This window comes from Herpailurus yagouaroundi, unplaced genomic scaffold (genome assembly GCF_014898765.1).
Source record: "Herpailurus yagouaroundi ecotype Mexico unplaced genomic scaffold, PumYag 196, whole genome shotgun sequence".
Lineage (NCBI taxonomy): Eukaryota > Metazoa > Chordata > Mammalia > Carnivora > Felidae > Herpailurus > Herpailurus yagouaroundi.
Genome location: NW_024412427.1, coordinates 6,237,215 through 6,260,898, shown reverse-complemented (window position 1 = coordinate 6,260,898; position 23,684 = coordinate 6,237,215). Strand labels below are relative to the sequence as shown.

The 23,684-nt window shown below is 48.6% G+C and overlaps 1 long non-coding RNA gene across 1 annotated transcript; it reads right to left on the bottom strand.

Moving 5' to 3' along the window:
• Positions 1-12,163: 12,163 nt before the first annotated feature.
• On the bottom strand, positions 12,164-23,346 carry LOC121012196 (uncharacterized). The gene is made up of 3 exons (XR_005782010.1): positions 22,926-23,346; positions 17,169-17,287; positions 12,164-12,895 (listed from the first exon to the last, which is right to left on the bottom strand). It is a non-coding gene; the product is annotated as an uncharacterized LOC121012196 (long non-coding RNA).
• Positions 23,347-23,684: the final 338 nt, after the last annotated feature.

The window sequence follows — 23,684 nt, the reverse complement described above, 5'->3', positions numbered from 1 at the left end:
CATCCATAGTTTTCTATTGCTAGTATAATAAATAATTTCAAACTTAGTGATCTAAAACCACACAAACTGAACATCTTACAGTTCTATAGGTTAGAAGTCTGACACTGGTCTCACTGGGCTCCAGTCAAGGTGTCCGTGGGGTCGTGTTCCGTTCTGGAGGCTCTACAGGAGACTCCATTCCTTTCTCTTTTCCAGCTTCCAGAGTTCACTCGCCTTCTTTGTCTCATGGAACACTTCATTTACCTTCAAAACCAACAATGTCACTCTTCTCTGACACCTCTTCCATTGTCACATCCCTCTCTGACCACAGCCAGGAAAGCATCTTCATTTTTTAAGCACACATGGAATAACATTGGGCTCACCCAGATAATCCCAGATAATCTCCCCATCTCAAAGTCAGCTCCTTAGCAACCTTAATTGGATCCTCAACCTTAATTCCCTTTGCCATGTGAAGCAACATTCTCACAGGTTGGTGCATGGGCGTCTTTGGAGGGTCATTATTCTGACTATCATAGCCACTCAGCCAGTTGTTCCTAAATTGTAGTCCCTGGGCTATTTTTATTTGAATCACCAGGGGAGATTGATAAACATGGATGTTCAAAGGCCACACCCAAGACCTTTGGTGTCCAAGAGTTTGACTCCTTGAGAGGTGGGGCCCAGGCATGGCAGGTTTTTATCAAGCTCCCCAGGTATTTCTTAGGCACAGTCAAGTTTGAGAACCTCTGTTCTAAAGAGTCCCCCAATAAGGCCATTATGTCTCATTGACAAATTGAGAAATTTCCACAATTTTTTTTCTTTGTTTGAATTTGTTTCTCTAATCGACTGATGAGGTTGCTTGTGTTTAGAATAAAAGATTCCAATTTTAGGCTGAGAGTCTAATAAAGTATCAAGTAGATGAAGTATGTGCACTGAAGAAGATGGCACTGGTTTCAGTCCAATAAATGTATCAACGTATCACCAGACTTTTCTTCTTTTTTTCTTCATGCTTCGAACAAGATCTTTGGGTGGGGTATATCCTGTACTTGCGGACAGGACACTTAGATCAGCTTGTAGCCTATATTAAAAAGCCCATACTCTACTGAATGGACTCACATGCCACTTGGCCTGAGTCTTTGAGACTCTAATCTATTGCTTTCTCTCCTTGATCCAGTGTCAATCCATTGAGAACATCAGCTGTATCGTGCTGTGTTCTCAACTTCCGAGAATGAAGTCTCCTGTGTGCCCAGTCCCCCTTAGCCAGTGTCCTTGACAGTAACTGGAACATCCAGACATCTGGACTCAGGATACAAAGTAAGAAAATTATGTTGCATCTCAGCCTTTGGACCCTACACACCCTCAAGGCTGAAGCTACCTTCTTGCTCAGTCATGACCACAGTCGATGGAAGAGGGTCACAAGAAAATAAAAGCACACAATGCCTTTGTGGTTCTAGTATGCTGGCTCTTCCCAGAATTTCATTTTGTTGCCACAATTCGGGAAAGTGGGGCTGACTGTGTAAATTTACCCATGGGGAAACTACGAATCAGAGAGGTACCATTTTGCTCATTAACAGCTATTAACATCGGCCCACCTGGGATTCAATAAAAAAAACTCCTCTCCCGCGCGCGCTCTCTCTCTCTCTCTTTCTCTCTCTCTGTCTCTTTCTCACTGGTAGGACATGCTCTGAATGTGTCTGAACCCTGATGGTCATCAGTGCTCCACTCTGGCCATGTTTGTGAAAAACAAAACTACAAACCAGACCCATTTGACAGGAGAATTTGGAGGAGGCAAGGTGCTTGGTTAAAATATCCAGATTTGGGGGGATAGAATTTTTTTACTTCCCTTTCATAACAAAGAACTGGCTTAAGTCAAAGAAAGGTGCAAAATTCTGCATGCTTATGCAACTCTCAACACTTTAGAATATGTACAGTCAAGAAATTAGATGGTAAGATCATAGGCGGCTGTCTCTCAATTAATCAATCTAAATTTCAAAAGAACATGCTGTATTTCTACCATTTGCCAGACATCGGTAGGCACTATGCCTCACAGAGCTTAGCGTCTAGGGGTGAGCAGACATCATACAATGATTTGTTTGAGTCATATGAAATTGTTGACATTCGACTATCTCACCTACAGAAATGGCATTTCATATACTTCAAACTAGAATCACACAATGAACTAAGTTGGAATTCTGATTAGAGCTAGCGACACTCTAAAGCAAGAGGGGAAAACTGAAAGACAAGCCCTGTGTCTGAGCAAAAGAAGTCTTAGAGAGAGACTGGCAGATTATGCATCCAAAGAGCAGGGTGAGGAGATCACGCAGGGTCATGGGGACCAAGGTAAGGATTCTGTACTTAATTCTGGTGTAAGGGTAGCCATTAAAGAAATTTTTCCCAGCATTTTCTTCTGAAATTTTTCATAGAAAAATGTTGAAAGAGTTGCACAGTGAATCCCCATATGCCCACAACCTACATTCTACAATTTTCCAAATTTTGCAGCATGCATCTCATTAATGAGAGTTCAGTATTTGCACACAATTCTCAAGGAACGTTTCCATGACATGAAGTCACCAATCTTAGGCGTGTCATTCAAGAACATGAAAAGAGTTTTAACCAGGGGGGTAATTGAGCCAGATTAACATTTTTTCCAGGTTACTCCAGCTTGAGGTAGTTAATGTCTAGGGAGTATGAAAAAAGGAGAGCGATGAGAGAAATCAGTTGACAGCAGTGAAAATGGTTTTGTGGGGAAAGACGGTGAGGGACTTAGTGGTGGCCATGGGGGCTGAGACAAGTGGATAGATTTAGGAAATGTTTTAAGGGTAAAATGGATAGAACTTAGTGGTGGATTTGTTTGGGGTCAATGAGGTTGTCTCTGGGTTTCTGAGTGGCGGTGCTGCCTTTTTCTGAAATGAGTCAGACTTTGGTAATAAGAATGGGGAGAAAGTCATGAGTGCAGGTTTGGACATGGACCTTCAGGTGCAGATTTTAATTGGAAAACAATTAGCACTGAATGTGGAACTACCTTGTCCTTCCCAGTCAAAAAAAAAAAAAAAAACCTTCTGTGAAGGATTCCATTCCTGGTTAGCATTTCCAAGTGCACATCTAAGGAAGCTCCAGCCCTTTGTTTGGGTTCAGAATACAGAGTTCTGAGTCACTATCTGAAGTCATGCTTAGCTGCTTTGGAATCATCTGGAATCTCATCTTTTTATCTTTAAAATAAGCATCTTCCTTCATTTTTGGAAGAGCTGAGAGTTGAAAAGACCCAATCTGGCACCTCTCAGATGCTCTTCAAGAAGTAAGACCACAAACCGAGGGACGCCTGGGTGGCTCAGTTGATTAAGCATCCGAGTCTCAATCTTGGCTCAAGTCATGATCTCACAGTTCGTGGAATCGAGTCCCGTGTTGGGCTCTGTGCTGACTGCATGGAGTCTGCTTGGGATTCTGTCTCCCTCTCTCTGCCCTTCCCTGCTCATTCCCTCTCTCTCTCTCTCTCTCAAAATAAGTAAGTTAATTTAAAAAAAAAAAGAAGAAGTAAGACCACAAACATGAAGAGCCTTAATGGAAGAAGCCCTTCTAGGCAGCCTGGCTCAGGTGTTCCTGATGTCAGGCAGGTCTTGGAATATGAAGACCACTCCTTTCTTTCACCCAGTGTCCCAAGGGGAATGGCTGTTCCCCCAACTCTCACACTCCTGTCCCTTAGTTATTCTGAACTAAGCCCCTGGAAGACTGGGGCTTTACCAGCCAACCCAGCAGACACTGGCAGACTTTTCCCAGGGGATGGGGTGCTTGCCCCATCATCTCTGGTGTGAGTCCCCTGAGGGCACTGACTGCTCATCTCTGTACCCACCCACAGATGGGCAGGACATGTTGGAGGAATGAGGGATGGAGAGAGGACATCCCACTCATTGAACTTTTATGAAATTCCAGGCACCAAGCTGAGCACAGAGAGCAAAAAGATGCATCAGTCTGTACCTGGTCGAACAGACGGGGAACGGTCGCTCGACAAAGATGTCACGCTGCATTGCGATCAATGACATGATCGAGGTACATGAAAGGCAGAGAGACGACGAAGGCCCACTCCACCAGATATGGGGTTCCCAGGGCAGGGGGCATGGGTGACGGGTTCTGACAGGTGGCCAAGTGGACCTTCAATACGGGACGGATAGCATCTGCGAAGACAGGAAGCCTTTCAGCGCAGCTCACGTCTGGCCTCCAGAGCCTGGCATCTGAGGACTTTGATCCGGCGTTGACACTATGGCGGGCCCGGCACTTTCCCATAGCCCTCAGATAGCAGGACTGACCTTCCAAATACAATATGCAAAGGGGCTTTGAAATATTAAGCTGTTTTCTTGCCCTATCGCCTTTTACCTCCTCTCGTTCTCTGCATTGAGCAAGCAACAGCAAAGCACAGCAGAAAAAAAGGAGGCTGTGGGTTTGAATCCCAGCTCTGCCTCTTAGAGTCTGTGTGACGTTGGGCAAAGGAAGTCTTTTAAAGAAGGTTGATTCCTCCCGTCTCACATGGCTGTCGCAAGCCTGGGGTGAAGTAACGTATGCTCAAGGCAGGGGATAGTAACAGCCGATCTTTACTGGGTCCTTAGTGCTACTTGATATGATTTTCTCATTGACTCCTTACAACACGTAGGTGGCTAGATGCCGTCATTTAATTCACCTTACATAGGAGGAAACGGAGGCACAGAGGTGGGTGAACTCAACAGAGACAACATTACAGTCCAGGCAGGCTGATGCCAGAAACAAAATGCCTAATAGCTATGTTATAGCTCCTTCTCGTCCGCAGAAACTCTTAATGATTTGTGGGTCTTGGAACCTTCTGAGAACCAGTCTCTCTCCCAGGAAAATTTCGTGCATTTTGTATGCAAGTTCAGGGAGTTCCCGGACTCCCTGAAGCCCACACGTGGTGTCCAAATTTATAACCCGTGGAACACCAACCACAAGGCCACATTGTGTGGAACTCACCCACGGCCCCCGCCCAGGTGAGGAGGAAGTAGAGACAGAACCAGAAAAGTGGCCCAGGGAAGGTGCGTCCAACTTGCCCAGACTAGTGGAAGCTGCGGTCTGCCAGGGGAGGAAGGAGGCGTGGAGCAGCCTGCCCCGGGGGGAGAAGGAGGAGGACGCATAGGATGACAGCCAGAGGCAGGGTGAGGCAGGCTGGCCCTGAGCCAGAGCAGCACCTCCTAGGAGCCCAGAGCATCTGACTCAGGGCAGAGGTCAGCGAGGCCGTGGGGCCTGCCAGGAAAGCACAGGGGAGAGGCTCGTAGGAGCGGGAGCTGTGTGCATGCAGCAGCCACCGCAGGGCTCAGCCTGGGCCCGGGGCGGGGTGGCGCTGGCACAGCCCAGCCGTGTGTCTGCAAACCGGACCTGCCCTGGCCTGGGGAGGCTTGAGGAAGACCTGGCAGGACCCACTTCCACGGGGGGAGGCTGACCAGGACAGGCTCCCAGGAGGCCTGGGGTGGGGATGGGCCGGGCCGGGCCACGCTACTTCCCAACAGCCTGTGCGGATGGGGCGGTGGCAGGGGGGTGGGGGTGGGGGGTTCTCAGGCTTCCCCAGGAGGATTAATTCAACCCACATTAGACTCGGAGTTTCAGGGCTTGCCTTCTTCTACCTTCTAATCCAGAAACATCCAGAGCATTTATTTTTTTCTGGCAGAGGTTTCAAGCTGTTACGACGTTGTGTGGGTTTGTTTTTGTTTTTGTTTTTTTTCAACTTTTTATTTTGAAATTATTACAGACTCGCCAGAAGTTCAATAATAGTAATAGTAATAGTCATAAAACACAGGGGGTGTCCCGAGCCCTCTGCCCTGCTTCCCCCGGTGGTGGCATCTGATAACTGGCATACGATAAGCAAAAGCAGAAACTTGGCACCAATGAAACACGGTTAACTAGGCTGCAGCCCCTACTGCATTTGCAGACGCGAGTGAATGCAATGGTTTGCATTTACAGGGCGGTGTCTCCGTGCTGAGCCACCTCCCAGGGCCGATCCCTGGGGGTGACGTCGGTGTCGGTTTGATCGGGAGGCGGGGAGGGCAGGAGGCAGGCAGAGGGTTGGGAGAGAGAAGCAGACACACAAGCAGCAGTCATCCCTCAGGTCACAAGTGTTATCGCACCGTGTGGCTCAGACGCAGTGAAGCTTGGCCCAGCTGCTTCTGTGAACCAGCCACGGCGTGGCACACAGATCCGGGGGGATCTCGGCACGCACCCACTGACCCCCACGCCCCCTCTCTTGGCTTATCTGGTTTGAATCGTGGCCTCCCACAAAACACGTGTGTGTCCAGCCCCCAGAACCTGTGAATGTGACCTTGTTTGGGGAAAAAAAGGCCTTCGTAGATATAACTAAATTAAAGACCTTGAGATGAGATCATCTTGGGTTAGCCTCGTGGGCCTTGAATCTAGTGATGAGCATCCGTACAGGAGAGAAAAGCACAGAGGTAGGAATAGAAGGCCTCCAAACAAAGGCAGGGATAGAGGGGGGCGTCCACGAGGAACATCGGGGGCCCCCGAAGCTGCAAGAGACAGCGAAGGATTGTTCCCTACAGCCTCCAGGGAGGCACAGCCTTGGGGCACCTTGCTTCCACACTTCCGGCCTCCGGAACCGAGACAGAATACATTTCAGGTGCTTGAAGCCACCAGGTGTGTTGTCATTTGTCACGGCAGCCCAGGAAACTAACACGTCTGTGATACAAATGAGCCTTCGCCTTCCCCAAGCAGGCAGACGGACGTTATCCGGTTGCTGTCTTACCTGGGCAGGAACTCCCATCCCAGCTTCCCAACAAGGAAACAGAGGCACAGAGCAGCCCTCCCGCTCACCCGAGGAGGCACAGCTGCCAACTGGTTGTGCTGTGGCCCAAACCCATCTCTGGCTCACTCCCAAGCCCACCATCCTCGCTGAGGTCTTTGAGGGCCTCGTGGATGGACAGCCAGTTGCCTGTTGGAACACGTTTTTCTTCTAAAAATAAAAAGAGCAAACTAACAGGTCTGAGGAACCCGGAGAAGGAGATGTGCTGAGTTATCCGCTCGCTCGCTGTGCTTCCAGCTCAGGTGAGAGGCGAGAGGCCTTGCCAAGGAGGAGAGTGTGTGGGTGCCCGGCCCCCCAGGCCGTGGGAAAGGAAAGGGGAGCCTGGGTTGTCTCACACAATGCCCGCTGGCTTCCGCTGCAGCTGTGGGCAGCTGCTCTCTCCCGAAGGACCCCCGAAGGACCCTCTGAAAGCCAAGTTCTAAGCCAGCCAGTCCTCTCCGTGCCAAAGACCAAGTTGGCCAAATTATTCTTGCAGCCCCGTCCTGGCCTGTGGGAACCTGTTCTCCTTGTCCATTTTCCCTTGGAGTCCAAAGACGTTATTGTTTCGTGTGTGTGTGTGTGTGTGTGTGTGTGTGTGTGTGTGTGTTTGGAGAAGGTATCACATATACATAAGAGAAGGAAAAAACAGTTCAGAAAGAGCAAACAGGAAACATTTCCTTCCCACCCAAGACAACTGAATTCTCCTCCCCCAGAGAATAACCACAACTAGTCTCTTGGGTTAGCCAGGTCTCTATGCAAGCAGGTACAACTAAACATATCCTTCTTTTCTTCAAGAGAGAGGATCCTATCTGTGTCGTCCCACACCTCTTTCCATTTGATGTAACTTCAGGACTTTCCCACGCTGCACATTCTCGCTAACAGCTTCCATAGTATTCTCTTGCATAAACAAACCATAACTTCCGGAACCTGCCTCTGCGCAGCAACACTGGGGGTATTTCCAATATTTTCTTGCTATAAACAGTGCTGGTCCACGTACCTTCACACATATGTAAGAGTGCATCTGTAGGACCCATTCCTCGAAGAGGAACGTTGCCTCGATGGGTCCATGCATTTTAAAATTTAAACGATACTCTGACACTGCCCTTCTAAAGGGGTTTGATGAATGCATACACCCAGCCAGGAGTATCTGTTTCCTTGGGGTTTGTTCCATAATGTTGTGTTATCAGGTTATTGTCCTTTGCAAATCAGATAAGTAACAACAAACACGAGTGCTACCAAGGAGCTAGAAGTATGATAGGAATGTGCACATATGTGTGCATAGGTAAAACTATACACTTAAAATTAGTGTGTTTACAGTGCTTTAGTGTATGCATGTTATACCTCAATAAAAAAGAAAAGAATACAATGTGAAAAAAAGCAGGATGCCAAGATTAAAGAATATCCTTCTTCAATAGGGAGGTCTTGAAATGCCTTCCTGAAAACCTAAGGATGATGAGGCTCCCACACGGGGGTCATACATGTGAAAGAGGGTATCAGACATAAGGAAGAGTGTAGTCAAAGGACAGGGAAGGAGCCTGACTTGTTTGAGGAAGTGAAAACAGCAAGCTAGGGAGACTAGTCCCAGATGAGGTTCAAGAGGTTATCAGGGGCCAGATCAAACAAGGTCTCTTAGGCAAGAAGTTTGGGTTAGTTTTCTCACTGCAATGGGAAGCCATTGAAGGAGTTGAAGCATGTGAGTGGCACAATCCATTCTATATTTAAAGAAAAAAGAATCGCGTGGTTACAGGATAGAGAGTGGATTTTAGGTAAGCAGAAATGGAAGTGAGGAAAACACGTAGATGGCCACTGCCTTCAAGATGAGATGTGGTGGTGGCTTGGACCAAGGAGGTGATGAAAATGGAGGGAAGAGGGTGGATGGCAGGCATAAATAAGAGGAATGATCTGAGGGACATCTGTACAGGTAATCCATAGAGTGAAGTATTCATGGGGGGATGGGAGAGAGGTGCAACCAAAATACACTGCTAGCTTTCTGACCAAGTGGATGGGTCATGGCACCATGTTGCAAAACTGGAGAAGGCTTAGGAAGGTCTTGGTTGGGACCATGGGGAGAAGAATTAAAAGTCTGGTCTTGATCATATTAAATTGTAGGTTGTCTAGCAGGCAAGAGACATCAAACAGGAATCATCCAGGAGGGAGTCCTTGAGGATTGTGAAACGTCTTCCTGCACACACAATTGCACATAGACCCAAACCACCATCACTCCTGCCTTAAGCTAAAACCTCAGGATTTGTGGGCACTGTCCTTTTTTGTAGCTAAGGCATCAGACACTTCCATTTCATAGGCATAGCCCTTCTTTCCATGTTTTGACTCTAGCTCTTCAAGGGTAGAGACTGGGTATTAAGCCTCCTAAAACCCCAGGTCCATAGAACATGCTCCCAAAATGGGTATGTGGCTGACCTGAGGGTCCTTCACAGATTTAGTTCAAGGAATCTCAGAAGATAGCCATAAGTTAAGCTCAGATCATAATCTAATAGGGGCAACATGGACTTGGCCATTGTCAAGAGGAGAGAAGAAAGTCATCTCAAGCGACAGAGCCCACTGGAATCAGAAAACCCCATTGGCATTGCTTCCAGTATCCAGATGACCATACCCAGAAGCATGGTCAAAGGTGATGGGCCAGGTGCCACCTTCACCAAATGGAAACTTTAGAAGGTTCATGCAGTTTCACAGAAGGCCTGTCCCATCTCTTGGGCCAGACCACACCAGCACCCCATCAAATCCATGTCAACTATACCGTAAGGAAAGTCAATAAGTTTCCTGAATAAGATTTCTTTTGTCCATCCCCACAACTAGCCACTACCTTCATTACCTATCCCCCACCACCTCCAAATTTAGTCCTTCCAACCCACCCCCTGCATGGATGCTAGCACACAGATCTCATCTTCTGCCTCTGTCCTTACCCAGCCACGCATAGGGTTTTACAATCTGGCCTCTGCCAAATTTTCCACTACCTTTTCCATCCTTAACAACTTGAGTTCCAGACTCAGACTTTCTTCCTGTTCCCTAAACGTTCCAGGCCCCACAACCTTGTTTCTTGGCTCTTTCCTTGAAGAGGTTAGTCCTTATTTTTAAAAATATATATATGAATATTTTTATGCATAATATTTATGAACATTTATATTCATATGTATATATATATATATATATATATGAAGATGCTAATCTTTATCAGTACACAGGGGAATATAAATTAAATTAAAATAGGATAGTCTTTTCTATCTATAAATTGGTAAACATTTAAAAAGATTTAGTATATCCAGTAGTGAAAGAGGGGAAATCTTCTGCGCATTACTCTGCTGGTAATAACATATCAACATTTCGAAGGCAGATGTGATTTGAGCCCTGCCATAAAACTTCCAGAACCTTCTCCCATTAAAGTACTCAGACAAATATAAGTATAAAGCATGTTTACTGTAGCCTTATTTGTCATAGAAAAACTAGGAGACAGTTTAAATGTCACCCTCCCACCCATCTCCCCCCTTCCAAAAACAAAAAAAAAACAAAAAAAAAAACAAGAACAGACAAGTCACTTACGGCACATCCAAATTGTTGACTTCTGTGAAGTTGTTAAAAAGAATGAAGTAGATTTGTATGGGCTGATTTGGAAAGATGAGCATTCTATATTGTTAATGCCAAGAAGAGGTTGTAAAACAGGATAACATGATCCCAGTTTTGGCAAAAAACTAAGAGAAGAATAAAGAGAGAGATCTGGTATACACATCATTTCTGCTGATGATAGTTTCCCCTGGGCGGTAGGAATGGGGAGTCACAAGCAAACTGGAAAGATTTTCCCTTTGTATGTTGCTGTATGATTCGCATGTTTTTCCACAGGCACACACTCCTTTTGAAATTAAAAGAAGATATATAGATACATATATATATTATATTATATATAATACATATATATAAATATATTATATATAATACATATATATAAATATATATTAAAAAATAATTAATGAAAATCTTTAAAGGGCTCCAGGGCAAAGAGCAGCAAAGATTGCTTGCCGATAGCTCAGGAAGAGTCAAGTCTCAAAGAACACGTGAGATTGTTCTCCAAGATCTGGAAGAGGGTGATGGGGGGGGGGGAGGGAGGGAGAGGAGGGCCATTCGCACTGGCCTCAATCCAAAGAAGCCTGCGAGCTGCAAGGGCACTTCCAACGACATGTTTGTGCAAAGGAGCAGCAAGATGTCACAAGAACTGACTGAGATCAAAATGTGAGCAGCGTCTGGGCCCTTGTGAGGATCTCTCAGGGCTGCCGATCTCTCCTGGAACCCATCATCTGGCCATCCCTTAGAGCTATCAGCTCTGCACCCGGTCCTACCGGAGCCAAACCTTGTCCCTGCACACGTGAGCTGGTGTAAGCATCTAACAGAAACAGAAGTCCATGGTGAGCACCTGGGGAGGGAAGTGACACCAAAGAAAATGAAATGGAGTGAGTGCAGAGAACGGAGAGGTGCCTGGACCTCAAATCCACCCGTAGTCCGGCCCTAGATTCTCCTGCCCAAGTCCTAGCATGAGGAAGGGGTAAAGAATGGAAATGGCTGGGGTGCTGGTGGTATTCTGTGCCTTAATCTGGAAGCGGGTCACGTGGGTGTGGTCAGCTTGAGAAAAATCGGCAGCTGGACACCTAGGATATGTGCATGTTTATGTTATACTTCAATGGAAATTATTTATAAAATAAATAAAATAGAAAGAGACGTATCAATTGGAACACAGAGAGAGAGAGAGAGACGACAGGACCAAGGAGGTAGGATTCTTTACAACCCAGGAGAACAAAAGGAGAGGAACTTCTTGTTTATTCAGAGTATCCTGAGGGTCCCAGTGTCAGGGGAGGCCACAGTGACGGCGGTGCCCTGGAGCCACATTTGGATTTTCAGATGCAGCTGTAGAGACAGACGCAGACAGAGGTTTAGACACATGGGGGTTGTACTCATACAGTTCACGTTGGTAAAAAAAAGTTCTGAAAGGTCACATACTCAACTAAGGACAGTGGTTAGTTATCCGGAGTGAGTCATTTTCATGTTGTGCTTCGTTTATTTCCTCATCATTTGGTTACTTTTACAACAAACTCGTTTTAGTATTTTCTCTTCCTTCTTGTTGACAGCCTTGTAGAGCCTTTATTTTTTTTTTTTAATTTTTTTTCAATGTTTATTTATTTTTGGGACAGAGAGAGACAGAGCATGAACGGGGGAGGGGCAGAGAGAGAGGGAGACACAGAATCGGAAACAGGCTCCAGGCTCTGAGCCATCAGCCCAGAACCCGACGCGGGGCTCGAACTCCCGGACCGCGAGATCGTGACCTGGCTGAAGTCGGACGCTCAACCGACTGCGCCACCCAGGCGCCCCGAAGAGCCTTTAAAGTGTAGTATTGTCCCCATGACAGTTTCTCTGACTTCTTGGTCCAGATCTTCTGGAGGCTGTCACCCTCCACCCAGACCACTTGTCCCAGAATCGCCTGGGGGATGGCCCATATTCTTGGACTGCCCCTCCCAGATTTTCTGAGGTAGAATTCCTGGGGCCCAGACTGTGAGCCCCGGGAGAGAAACAAGTACATCCAATTCAACTCGGTTCCCTCAGAGTCAGACACAGGACCACAACATGAGGCCGTCAATAAATACGTGCTGAATGAATGAACGAATGAATCAATCAAACAAACAAACAAACAATCTCGATCATCACCCAACCATCCCAAGGATGAGACTTTCCCGGCGGGCCCAGTGCAGGCACACTTCTGGGCTTGGTTCAGGTATGTTTCTGTCACTCTGAGAAACTGTCACCTGTGGTCTCATGCTGCTCTGGGTACAGACAAGCCAGACTTGGCAAGACAAATGGGGAAACCCCAAAAGCCAGTGGAGTCACCAGAGGAGTGACCCAGTTACCCAGATTATGGGACTCAGTTTCCGTAAGTTGGGCTCTCTCTTCATCAACCTTAAAGGGACCGTGGCATAAACCGAAGACTTCTCAGTTCTCAAAGTGCAGGATCCCGAGACCAGCAAGGCCAACCTCCTAATGGTACAGAAGCCTGCACCGTGGGGCCAGCGACCTGGCTTCAATTTCTGGCTCGCTTTCTAACTGCAGGTTTGGGGTTGGCTCCACCAGAGGCCTCTGTTTGGAAAAGGAGAAATTTATAAAATGAGAAAAACAATACTTAACTTAAAGGGTTGTTGTGTCACATTAGATAATTCATGAAACAAATATTCATTAAGCCTCTACTGTGTTCCTGGCACTGTTCCAAGTGCTAAGGAGACAGCCGCAAACAAAACAGGCAAAAAAAAAAAAAAAAATGTGGGGTGCCTGGTGGCTCAGTTAGTTGAGTGTCCAACTCTTGATTTCGGCTCAAGTCATGACCTCATGGTTGGTAAGTTTGAGCCTGCATCAGGCTCTGGCGCTGGGATTCTCTCTCTCTCTCTCCCTGTCTCTCTCTCTCTCTCTCTCTCTCTCTCCCACTCCCCTGCTCATGCATTCTCTTGCTCTCTCTCAAAATAAATAAATAAACTTTTTTAAAAATCCCCTGTCCTTGAGGGGGTTAATTCCTGTGAAGCTGAGTCCCTAGCCCAAAATAACTTCTCCGGAAGGTCGCAGGAGACCTCAGCTCCTGGAGCTAAGAATCAAGACACCAGAGAAGAGGCTAGCAAAGGTCATCTCCAAGATCCTTGGCAACGGCCAACGGGGTAATGTCAACGTCTGATAAATAGAAACTTTAGAATGTGCAACTCTCGGGGCATCTGGGTGGCTCAGTCAGTTAAGTGTCCAGCTTCAGCTCAGGTCATGATCTCACAGTTGGTGGGTTCGAGCCCCATATCAGGCTCTCTGCTGTCAGCACAGGGCCCACTTTGGATCCTCTGTCCCTCTCTCTCTCTCTCTCTCTCTCCCTGCCCTCCCCTGCTCTCTCTCTCTCTCTGTGTCTCTCTCAAAAATAAACATTAAAAAAAATTTTTTTTTTAGTGTGCAACTGTCTTCTGCTTGCCTCACTCTGGTGGCTCACAGAGGCGGTGCCTCTTAGGGCCCCGGAGAAACAGGAGCTGTGTAAACTGAACACCGGGAGAGAATCAGATGCTAGAATGTGCCCAAGCCGCAGCCGTGCGGGCTCAGCGAACCCCCCCTGGCTCCGCTTCTTGGAAATAAGTATCTCCCTTTTGCCAGAAGAAAAGAAACTCAAACAGGAAAGCGCTTCCTGATTCAGTGTGTAACTCAGGGCCTCGGAGTGGCGAGCGGGTCTGATTATGTGACCGTGGCTTTCCACGCACCCCAGCACGTGCAGGAAGAAGCAGGGGTTCCTGGAAGAGAGCGAGGCCTGTGTTTGCCCCTGTGGACGGCTGTGTCCGCTCACGTGTACATATGTTCGCGTGTGCCTCTGCGTGCTTGTACACACACGCACGGGTGTGTGCGCTCACATGTAGGTTTGTGGGCATTTGTGCCTCTGTGTGCCTTTGCCTGGACTTCTGAGGATCTGGTTCTGTAACGTCTACGTGCGTTCCCGTGAGTGTGGCCGTGGGCACCTTCATGCGTGTGTGTCTGTGCTTGAGGGAGGAGCTGGGGGAGGAGGGACCACAGAGATTCGAGGAGAGGGTGGGGTTCAGAGCCTGCCGGGAAGTGGGGATATGTGCCCGGCAGGGACTTGAAACGTTCCTGTCACTGCCAGGGATGTGGTGAGGAAACAGACCCACAGAGTGTCCCGCCAGGGGTTCCAGAAAGAGCATTCGGGCTCTCTCAGGTCAGGTGGTTGCTCCAGCCTCAGGGAATGAGGCAGCCTCCTGGGGGTACAAAAGCCCAGGGAGGCCTCCGAGGGGCTGTCTGTGGCCCCACCCAGGGGACCCGGCCCCGCCAGTCACCAAGACAAGGACTCGCAGTTGGAAAAGTCACGACGCTGCCTGTCAGCCCCTGACTGTGGGAATGGAGACTCTCTGATAGGGGAACCGAGACCGCCCCCAGCTCCCGGGCACCGATGAGGGTGCTCAGGGAAAGAACGAGCACTCTCACCCGGCCTGTCCCCCGGGGCCCTCGTGGCTGGCCATCAGCAGGGAAGCCATGTTGATGACATTGCAGGACCCTGCAAACCACCCAGGGGAGGTGCACTCAGGCCTGAGAGACAAGAAGAAGCTTTTCCTGTAGGAATTGCAATGCCAGGGGCAGGGGGCACCATCCACCGAGGAAAAACGGCTGCCAGGGAAAGAGCCTCTTGAGAGTCATGGCGTGGGGATGATCGAGGACACAGACAGGATCAGTGCTAAGGGGACCGAGAGGTGAGAAAGAACATCCCCCCAAGAGAAGGTGCAGGTGGTCGGGACCCTCCCATCTAAGGAAGAGGGCAGAATTTAGAGCAGAGAACACATTTCCACTCAGATGGAGGCAAGGGGCCTGTGACTGCCACCAAGCTGGGAAAGCCTGCAGAGCAGTTCACGAGGACAGTTGCCCCGTGTCCCCAGCTGCGTGTGTTCTGGGGGCTAAGCGGCCCCCAGCCTGTGGCTTCCTCAGATCAGTTTCTTCTGAGAACCTTCCTGAGCCTCCAGCACCTGCTCCCCAGCCAAGCCCGTGAGCTTCGTGAGGAGGAAGGGTCTGCCCACCTTCGGTCCCTAAGCTCAAGCATGTAGAACGAGGCCCAGTCCTGAGACAGATGGCTGTCTAACCCCACCCTGGGATTTTCTGACAGGACTTAGCCTTGGGGTCTATTTTCAAGCTGTCAAGGTGGGTATGTAAAGAGCTGGACACCTGCCCACCTGCAGAGAGGGGCACTCGGTGAGGATGGGGTAAGGACGGGGGCCGTGACTTTTCTGGGAACACTCAGACCACACGAGCCAGCTGAGCCCACTAAGCTGACCCCTCCCCTGCCAACCCAGCCCTCCTGCCAATGATGTGACCCATCCTCGACCAAGATACCCCTTGCCTTTTAAGGATCGATTCTGTTTTAGGGCCCAGGAAGCCCCCCACGTGTCTGCCTTGGATTCACAGCTTAGATAGAATTGGAACTCAAGCCTTGACCGCAGACGGTCCGGTGCTTCTGTTTCTCCTCTATGTGCGTCCTTTCAGAAAACACCTTAGAGAGCCAGATGCTAGGCACATGGTCATCTACTCTCACTGCATCCCAATTCCTGTCTCCAGGAAAAGAGAGAGAGAGAGACCATTGTGCCCTGGCACTGAGACCGGCGAAGGGTAGTGAGTATGAATTATGTATCACACAAACGATAGAGATAAGAGTGGAATGGGGAAAATCATAACCCTATTAATAATGGAAGTGCAGTTTGTAAACTCTCCACCAGGAATAATTTGCATCGCAATATAAACAGGGAGTCTAACACAGAGCAGCTGGCAATGGCACTTCGGTAAAATGTAAAAGCCACCATTTCAAACATTAAAAGTCATGATTAAATTATAAGAATTTGTTCAGCACAACGTATGAGGAGAGGGCATGTGCTCTGACTCCATCTGAGCGCAGGGTCAGCCCTGCCTCCCCGCGTCTGCCGGGAGCGTGAACCAAGGGCTTGGGTCCTTGGGACCCTGGTGGTTATCATTACCATTAGGACCTGCTGCTGGGGTTAGGGCTGTCTGTGAACACCATTCGGAGCATGCCGCATGTCATCATTCGTTAATTCTTTTTTTTTTTTTTTTTTTTGTATGGGTCTTATTTATACAAAATACATACGTATTTTACTGAGGCATGAAGCTGATTCATATTGGACTTAAACTCACATTGTCTTAAAATGTGCCAGATGAACACTGTCATCGTGTAACAAAATACCCAGGTAAACGGGGAACTACAGCTAACCAGCGTGCGGCAAGTCCCCTAGGAAAGAAAGCACGTTATTATAGAATGCAAAGCCAGATTAAGACGCAATTTAACCCAAAACAGTCTACGTAAACAAAATAGATTAATCCTTTAAAAGGAAACCTGCTATGTAACTACACTTTTATGTTTTTAATGCAATTTATTGTCAAATTGGCTAACATACAGTGTGTAAAGCATGCTGTTGGTTTGCCGGGTAGGTCCTCGTGGGTCATCGCTTCCATGCAACCCCCAGTGCTCATCCCAGGCCGCTATGGCATCTCCGTTTGGAAAACGAGAAAACTAAGGCCCGTGGGGGTTAAATGGCTCGTGTTGGGCCGTGCCGTTGGTACGTCGGGAGTGTTGTGGTGCAGGCACTCTAAGCGATGAGTCATGGGCATCTACCCCTAAAACCAAGAGTTCACCGTTTACACTGTATGTTAGTCAACTTGACAATAATATCAAATTATATCAAAATAAATAAATTATATCAAAAATAAATAAATAAATAAATTGATCGATCGATCGATAGATAAAATTAATAAAATTAAAACAAACACTCTGATCTCTGAGCCGACCCTCCGCTGCCCCAGTAGCTCTCTGTAGCTACTCAGGTACCTCTCAAACAGGGCTGGCGGGATGGACAATTGGAACCCTCCTTTTAAAATATAATTTGGCAGCACGTTAGGAGCTTGGTCAAGCTTTGATCGAGGTGTTCTCCATTCCTCGGTATCTCTCTGAAAAAAAAAAAACAACCTGATATCATTCTGATCTTTATTAGCTATTAAGGGATGTCACAACTATTAGCTATGTGTCTATAAAATCTATGGGTAGAGAGGTAATTTTTACTTCCGGGTTATCGTGTGGAAAATGTGGAAACAATTCAAATGTCCGATAATCGTTGAAAAGAGGCACAAGCGATGGTGAACTGCTATGCATCCAAAAGGGGGGGAGTTGATAAAGAATTTATAATAACATGGTGGGGGGGGCGGCGCCTGGGAGGCTCCGTCGGTTGAGCGTCCGACTTTGGCTCAGGTCACGATCTCACGGTTCGTGAGTTCGAGCCCCCGCATCAGGCTCTCTGATCTCGGCGCAGGGCCTGCTTCAGATCCTCTGTCCCCCTCTCTCTCCACCCCTCCCCTGCTCATGCTCCTTCTCTCAAAAATGAACAAACATTTTTTAAAAAGAAAAGAAAGAATGTGTAATAACATGGAAAACGCACCTGGTAAGTGAAACAAGCAAGATATAAAAGGTTAGACTCACTATGAACCCACCTGGGTAAAACAATACATAGGAAAACATGGGAATGTACCTGTGTGGTTAATAATCTTCGTCCCTTTATGTCGAAAACATGGGAAGTTGCCTTTTCTCATTTCTGTACTTCCAAGCTATTTACAACAAGCATGTTACTTTTCGAATAGAAAAACTATGCAGACAAATATATGTGTGTACATACGTGCTGTGGTACTTATTAGCATATGGACATTTGAAGGAGCCCTCACCGTCTCACCAACTGTAGACACAAAACAGAATGGGAACAGCCCTCTGTGTCCCCACCTTGTCGTCTCCCTCCCACAAAAATCCCTTGGTTCCCGCCATGCCAGGAGTTTCTCCCCCTCTGTGATCAGCTCTCTCACTAACCTGCTGGCTCAGTCAGAGCCTCCCGGGCCAGAGGATTGCACGCTGTCCTCCACACAGGTGGGCAGTGCTCCACCTCTCGGGGCATCACCAGCAGGCGAGCACCTGCCATCGTGTGTCTGCAGAGCTGGAATTTGACAGCCCATGCTTACCACCGGGCAAGCAGTGCGAACAGCTGGAGCTGGCTGTGCCCGCCCCCGGGGTCAAAGGCACTAGCCTGAGAGGTGGTGCCAGCCGGGCACTGCCCACCTGGCCCGCCTGGCCGTGGGACGTCCGGTGAGTCCCCCGGGGCTCCCTGTGCTGCGGTCGCCCACCTATAAAATGAGACATTTTGGAACACGTTAAAGCCCTTTTCCTGCCACAAGCCTGTATAAACATAACTTCGTGTAATTGTGAGCCTAATCTCGATGTGAAATATTTTAATGCAGTTCCAGAGCGTTCTGATGCGTGGTAACGTGGGGCACAGCTGCCCGGGCCAGTTCGGTGGCTGGCTGCAGACCCCGTGAGGGCAGCTGAGCCAGAGCAAGACGGCACAACAGGGTGAGACTGTCGGGAGCCTCGAGCAGGGCGGCTGGGTTCCCGGCCCCCGCACCCGCCAAACTGTTGCCACCTGGAGCCAACTTCTGTTGATGTCCCCACCCAACATCCTGGGAGAAAGGGAAATTCTAGCAATGGGCGGTCAGGATTCCCCTTGCTGGATGGTGGATTGGCTCTCCGGGACGGGAGAAGCAGTGTGCCACAAGCCTGGGGACCTAGGAGCCCCCGAACGGCCAGGAGGGCTCAGAGGCTCTGAGCCCAGGTTGGGGGGCTGGGGGTGCTGGCAGCCGACCGCACTCCCCCACTGTCCTCAGCACATTATTGACATTCCAGAGGGGAGAGGCAGAGAATTAATTTCATGCTGACTGCCTCCCCCCACACCCATACCTCCTCTGCCCACACAATCCCCAGCCAAGTCCAAATGAGGGTCTGCGTCTTACACGAAGACAAATGATCACAATTAGGAAAAATGCTTCGGGGCCCCCGCATTCCATTCCTCTCCAGCATCCCAGTGAGGCTGTGATCCCAAGGGCCGGGCACAGTGCATGCAGTCGGTGCTCAGTAAATGCCCGTTGGCTCGGAGCCACGTGGGTGTTCTCTTAGCTCTTCTTCCCTGAGCCTCAACCAAAAGAACCTCCTTCCTTCCAGTCCTGACTCCTACCCCTTGTGAATTCACCCCATCCTTTTTAATCCTGTTTGTCAGATCCTAAACGATCGTAAGAAAAATTGGAGATTTTAAAGGTTTTTCTCATCGCTTAACATCAGTCATTCAAATAACTACCTTCGCTGGCTGGCTTCAGAAGGATAAAAGCACAGCCTTTGTGTTTAAGAGCTTTAATGCCTGAATTAGAGAGAAAAAGAAATGATAAGGAGTTGTATGGAAAGGATCGAGGGAAAAGAAGTATTTACCAAGCGTCCACAATGTCCCAACACTGTGTCTTGCGTATTATTTCATTTATCCGTAATCATAAGCTTGTGAAGGAAGCATCATTGTCCCCCTGTCACATATAAGGAAACTGAGGCTCAGAGAATTGATGTCACTTACCAAGTATAGATTTCCTTCTCTTTGCCTGGCAATGAGTAAGCTGGACCTTGGACTGGGATAGTCTAGAGCCTTGCTACTCAAACTGCAGTCCATGCACCCAGTACCGGCATCATCTGGGAGCTTGTTAGAAATGCACAATCTCAGGGGCACCGGGGCGGCTCAGTCGGCTAAGCGTCCAACTTCAGCTCAGGTCATGATCTCACGGTTCGTGAGTTCGAGCCCCGCGTCAGGCTGTGTGCCGATGGCTCGGAGGGAGCCTGGAGTCTGCTTCGGATTCTGTGTCTCCCCCTCCCTGCCCCTCCCCGGTTCTCTCTCTCTCTCTCTCTCTCTCTCTCTCTCTCAAAAATAAATAAACATTAAAAAAAAAAAGAAATGCAGAATCTCAGTCCCATCCCAAATATATTGAATCAGAATCTGCAATTTAAGACACCCTTGGGTGCTCATTTGGAGAAGCCCTGATACAGAGCATGGCTTTCCGTCTTCAGAGTGCATTGGTATCCCCTGGAGGTAACCCCGGTCCAGAGTTCCTGACTCTGACTCTAGCGTAGGACCCTGAGAACCTGCACTTCTAGCTAATGCTAGCTGCGGCTGCCACTCTGGAACCAGGGATCGCATTTTGAGAAGCCAGATCCAGAAACATGCCTCGCAGCTCCAGCCACCACCCTTTCTTCCATGCATTTGACAGGCATGTGTTGAGGTCCTGTTATGTCCCACTTGGCATCCCTGAGAAGCCACTGGGCGTTCAGGCACGAGAGAGAGTCCCGGTTCCAGTTCCAACATAGGAGACAGATATGACAGCAACCAAGCATAGATCGTCCCTATGCGCCAATGGAAGCTGGGTGCTACTGAAACACGAAGGAGGAAGGTGCCAGGGGAGTCTGGGGCTGAGTAGAGGACAGGTTTGCACGTAGGTCACAAATAAGCTGGAGGGTCTCTTTCTTGGAGTCCTTGAGAGGGTAGGGTTGTTTTACCCACAGGGGCGTTACAAACTCAGTGCTCATGGAATTACTCAAGGGCCTCCAAAAATATTAGGACTTTGCAAAATATGGCTCCAACGGATCAGTACAAAAAAAATGACAACAAATAAATGTTCACGAAATGCCTGCAAAATACTCCAAATGGCGACTACTGAATGCAGCTCAATTTACATGCTTAATTTGAGATGTGAGTGCGTTTTGAAATGTTTTTGATGATGCAGGATGGAACCTCCAAAAGCTGGGGACCCTCAAACCTCCGAATACCCTCGGCCTGTCCTGCGGGAGGGAGAGAGCACGTGCTATTAACTCCCCGCTTACCGGCACCTCCCCTCCTGCTGCTGGCCTGTGAAGGTCTCCCGCTGGCGGTGTCCCAGGGGCTCACGGTGGCAGGAGGCCTGGGGGACTTCCTCACAGCTGCCTTCAGCAGTCTCCTTCTGCTTTCAGTCCAGCCGTACTCGTGATGGATGCTGTTTGTCACTCGTCACCCAGGGGTCGTGGAGAAAGCTTGCCCAGTTGCCTGTCACAATCCAGGGACAACCATAGGTGCTGACACCTTGTCACAGCATCACCCCGATCTGATTTTATTGGCCTTTACTTGTCACTGCCCACAGAGACGTGAGGAGACATTGGTGGCCAAGAAAGGGGGTCCCAGGAGCCCTGACTCACAGCCCTCTATCTGTGACAGGGAGGTAGTCCCAGGAAAGCAGGGAAGTAAAGGCACAGCACTAAAGCCCTGGGCTCCTGGGGCAGTGAGGGCGACTGAGAGAGAAGGAAAGGTCAGGGAAGAAGGTCTGTCCGGATGAGGCACAGAATCGCCCAAATATCCCTGCTTTGGGAAATCAGTTATAAAGAAATAATCAAGCACATGGCCAAAGGTTTCTGTCCCACAATGGGCATTTTGGTGCCATTTAGAAGAATAGAAATTTGCAGGGGCGCCTGGGTGGCTCAGTCAGTTCAACGTCTGACTTCGGCCCAGGTCATGATCGCATGGTTCGTGGGTTCGAGCCCCACGTCGGGCTCTGTGCTGATAGCTCGGAGCCTGGAGCCTGCTTCGGATTCTGTGTCTCCCTCTTTCGCTGACCCTCCCCTGCACACGCTCTGTCTCTCTCTCTCTCTCTCTCTCTCAAAAATAAAGAAACACTAAAAAAGCAAGCATAGAAATTTGGAAATGCCATCAGTGAATGGGCCACCTTGGGCCAGAGGCTAGCTCTACAAGTTTCAGTTGTATCCTCTGTAAAATGGGGGAAACAACAACACTCAATTTATAGATTGGCTGCAAAGATTAATTGAGATAATGCATGGAATGCGCTTCATGCAGTCACCGAGTAAAGGTTCACTACATAGCCACTGCTGACGTTGTATCCAAAACTAATAAAAAATAAACAAATCAGTTACACAAAGGGTAGTGTGCCAAAGAGCGTGAAACACTGCGACCCAAGGTGGTTTTCTTTCCAAAAAGATTTAGCGATAAGGGGGACAAACTTACGGTATAATGCACAAAATATTTCCCTGTCTTTTTCTGTATAAAAATGTGCATATTTTATAATGGAACTTCAGGGCTGTGAAGAGGCCGGCTATGGCTGTTTCACTGCTGAGGGCAAGAAATCACGACCGAGGGCAGGAAGGGCCCAGGAAGTCAGGTGGAGGCAGGAAGCAGGTTTTGCCTGAACAGCTGATTTCCACCTCGGACAAACGTTTTCTGGCTCTCCCACACTGATTTAGTCGTGTCTGTGTGTGTGTGTGTGTGTGTGTGTGTGTGTGTGCGCGTCTTACAGCACATGGATTCCCCAGTGCAGTATTTCCAATTGTTCTCCGCCACCCAGGGACTTGTTCAAAATGCAGCTTTCAACTCCTGCTGCCTGGCCAGAATCCCCTGGGAGTGAGGACAGGGAGCGTCCTGAACTCTGAATGTGAGACTGAGCCCACAAGGGATTTGTAGGCACAGCGCACAAAGAGTTTGGCAACTTTGCAGGAAGGGAACCTTACCCTGTGCGCTTTCAGTCACTGGTGCCTGACACAGGACCCAGTTCATAAGAGGCTCAACAAAAGATTGTTCCATGAACAGATTAATCTATTAATCGAACGAATACATTCTCCCATCTTTGGGGAAAATTCACACATCCTGAGCTGTCCCGGATCGTTCAGTCCCCAAGGATGGGAACCCAGAACACCCTGTACCTGGCAGTGTCGACGTTCAATCATTTCTTGCCGAGTCAGACTCAGGGACCCCGGCGATGAGCCCCGGGTGCAGGAGGATGAACACCCAGTGAGAGCATGGCCAAATCTCACCTTCACAGGAAAAGACCAAAGGAGAAAACAAAACAGGCAACTGTAGCCGCAGCCACCTGTCAAACCTGCGTGGTTCTCCAGCGTTGACAAGGTGCTTCGCCTCACTGGAGCTTTGCCACGACATGCTGGGGCGAGTCGCATTATCACAGATATGAAAATGAAGCGCCTTCCCCAAGTGTCTTCTGCGACTCCCCGGCATCCCCAGGCCACATGAATCCGATTTCAGGATTCTTTGCTAATACAATGATGAAAGACCGTCATTCTCTTTTGCTTACTCTTCGCAGCCCAGACACAGGCAGGTCCAACCGCAGGAAGCAGCCAGCCAAATGTGTTGGCTGTGCCCCTCCAAGGATTTAAGCAACAAAAGATTATCTCACAGGTGCCTCTGATTCACCAGCTTTAAACAGCCTGACCAGTTCAGCTTGTTTGCACACAGATGCAAAAGCCATGAGGAAGCCCGAGTCCCCACACCGTGGATTTTGCTCTAAGTCCCAGTGTCCCAGAACGGTTCCCCTTACTTATCGGGAATTTCAAGATCGTGCAATGAACGTAAGTTGCCAAGAAGACAAAGAATAATAACGGCAATGCCAGAGACAAAAGCAGAAAGAAAGACAATATTTTTCAAATGTTTTCCCAACTGTCACTTTA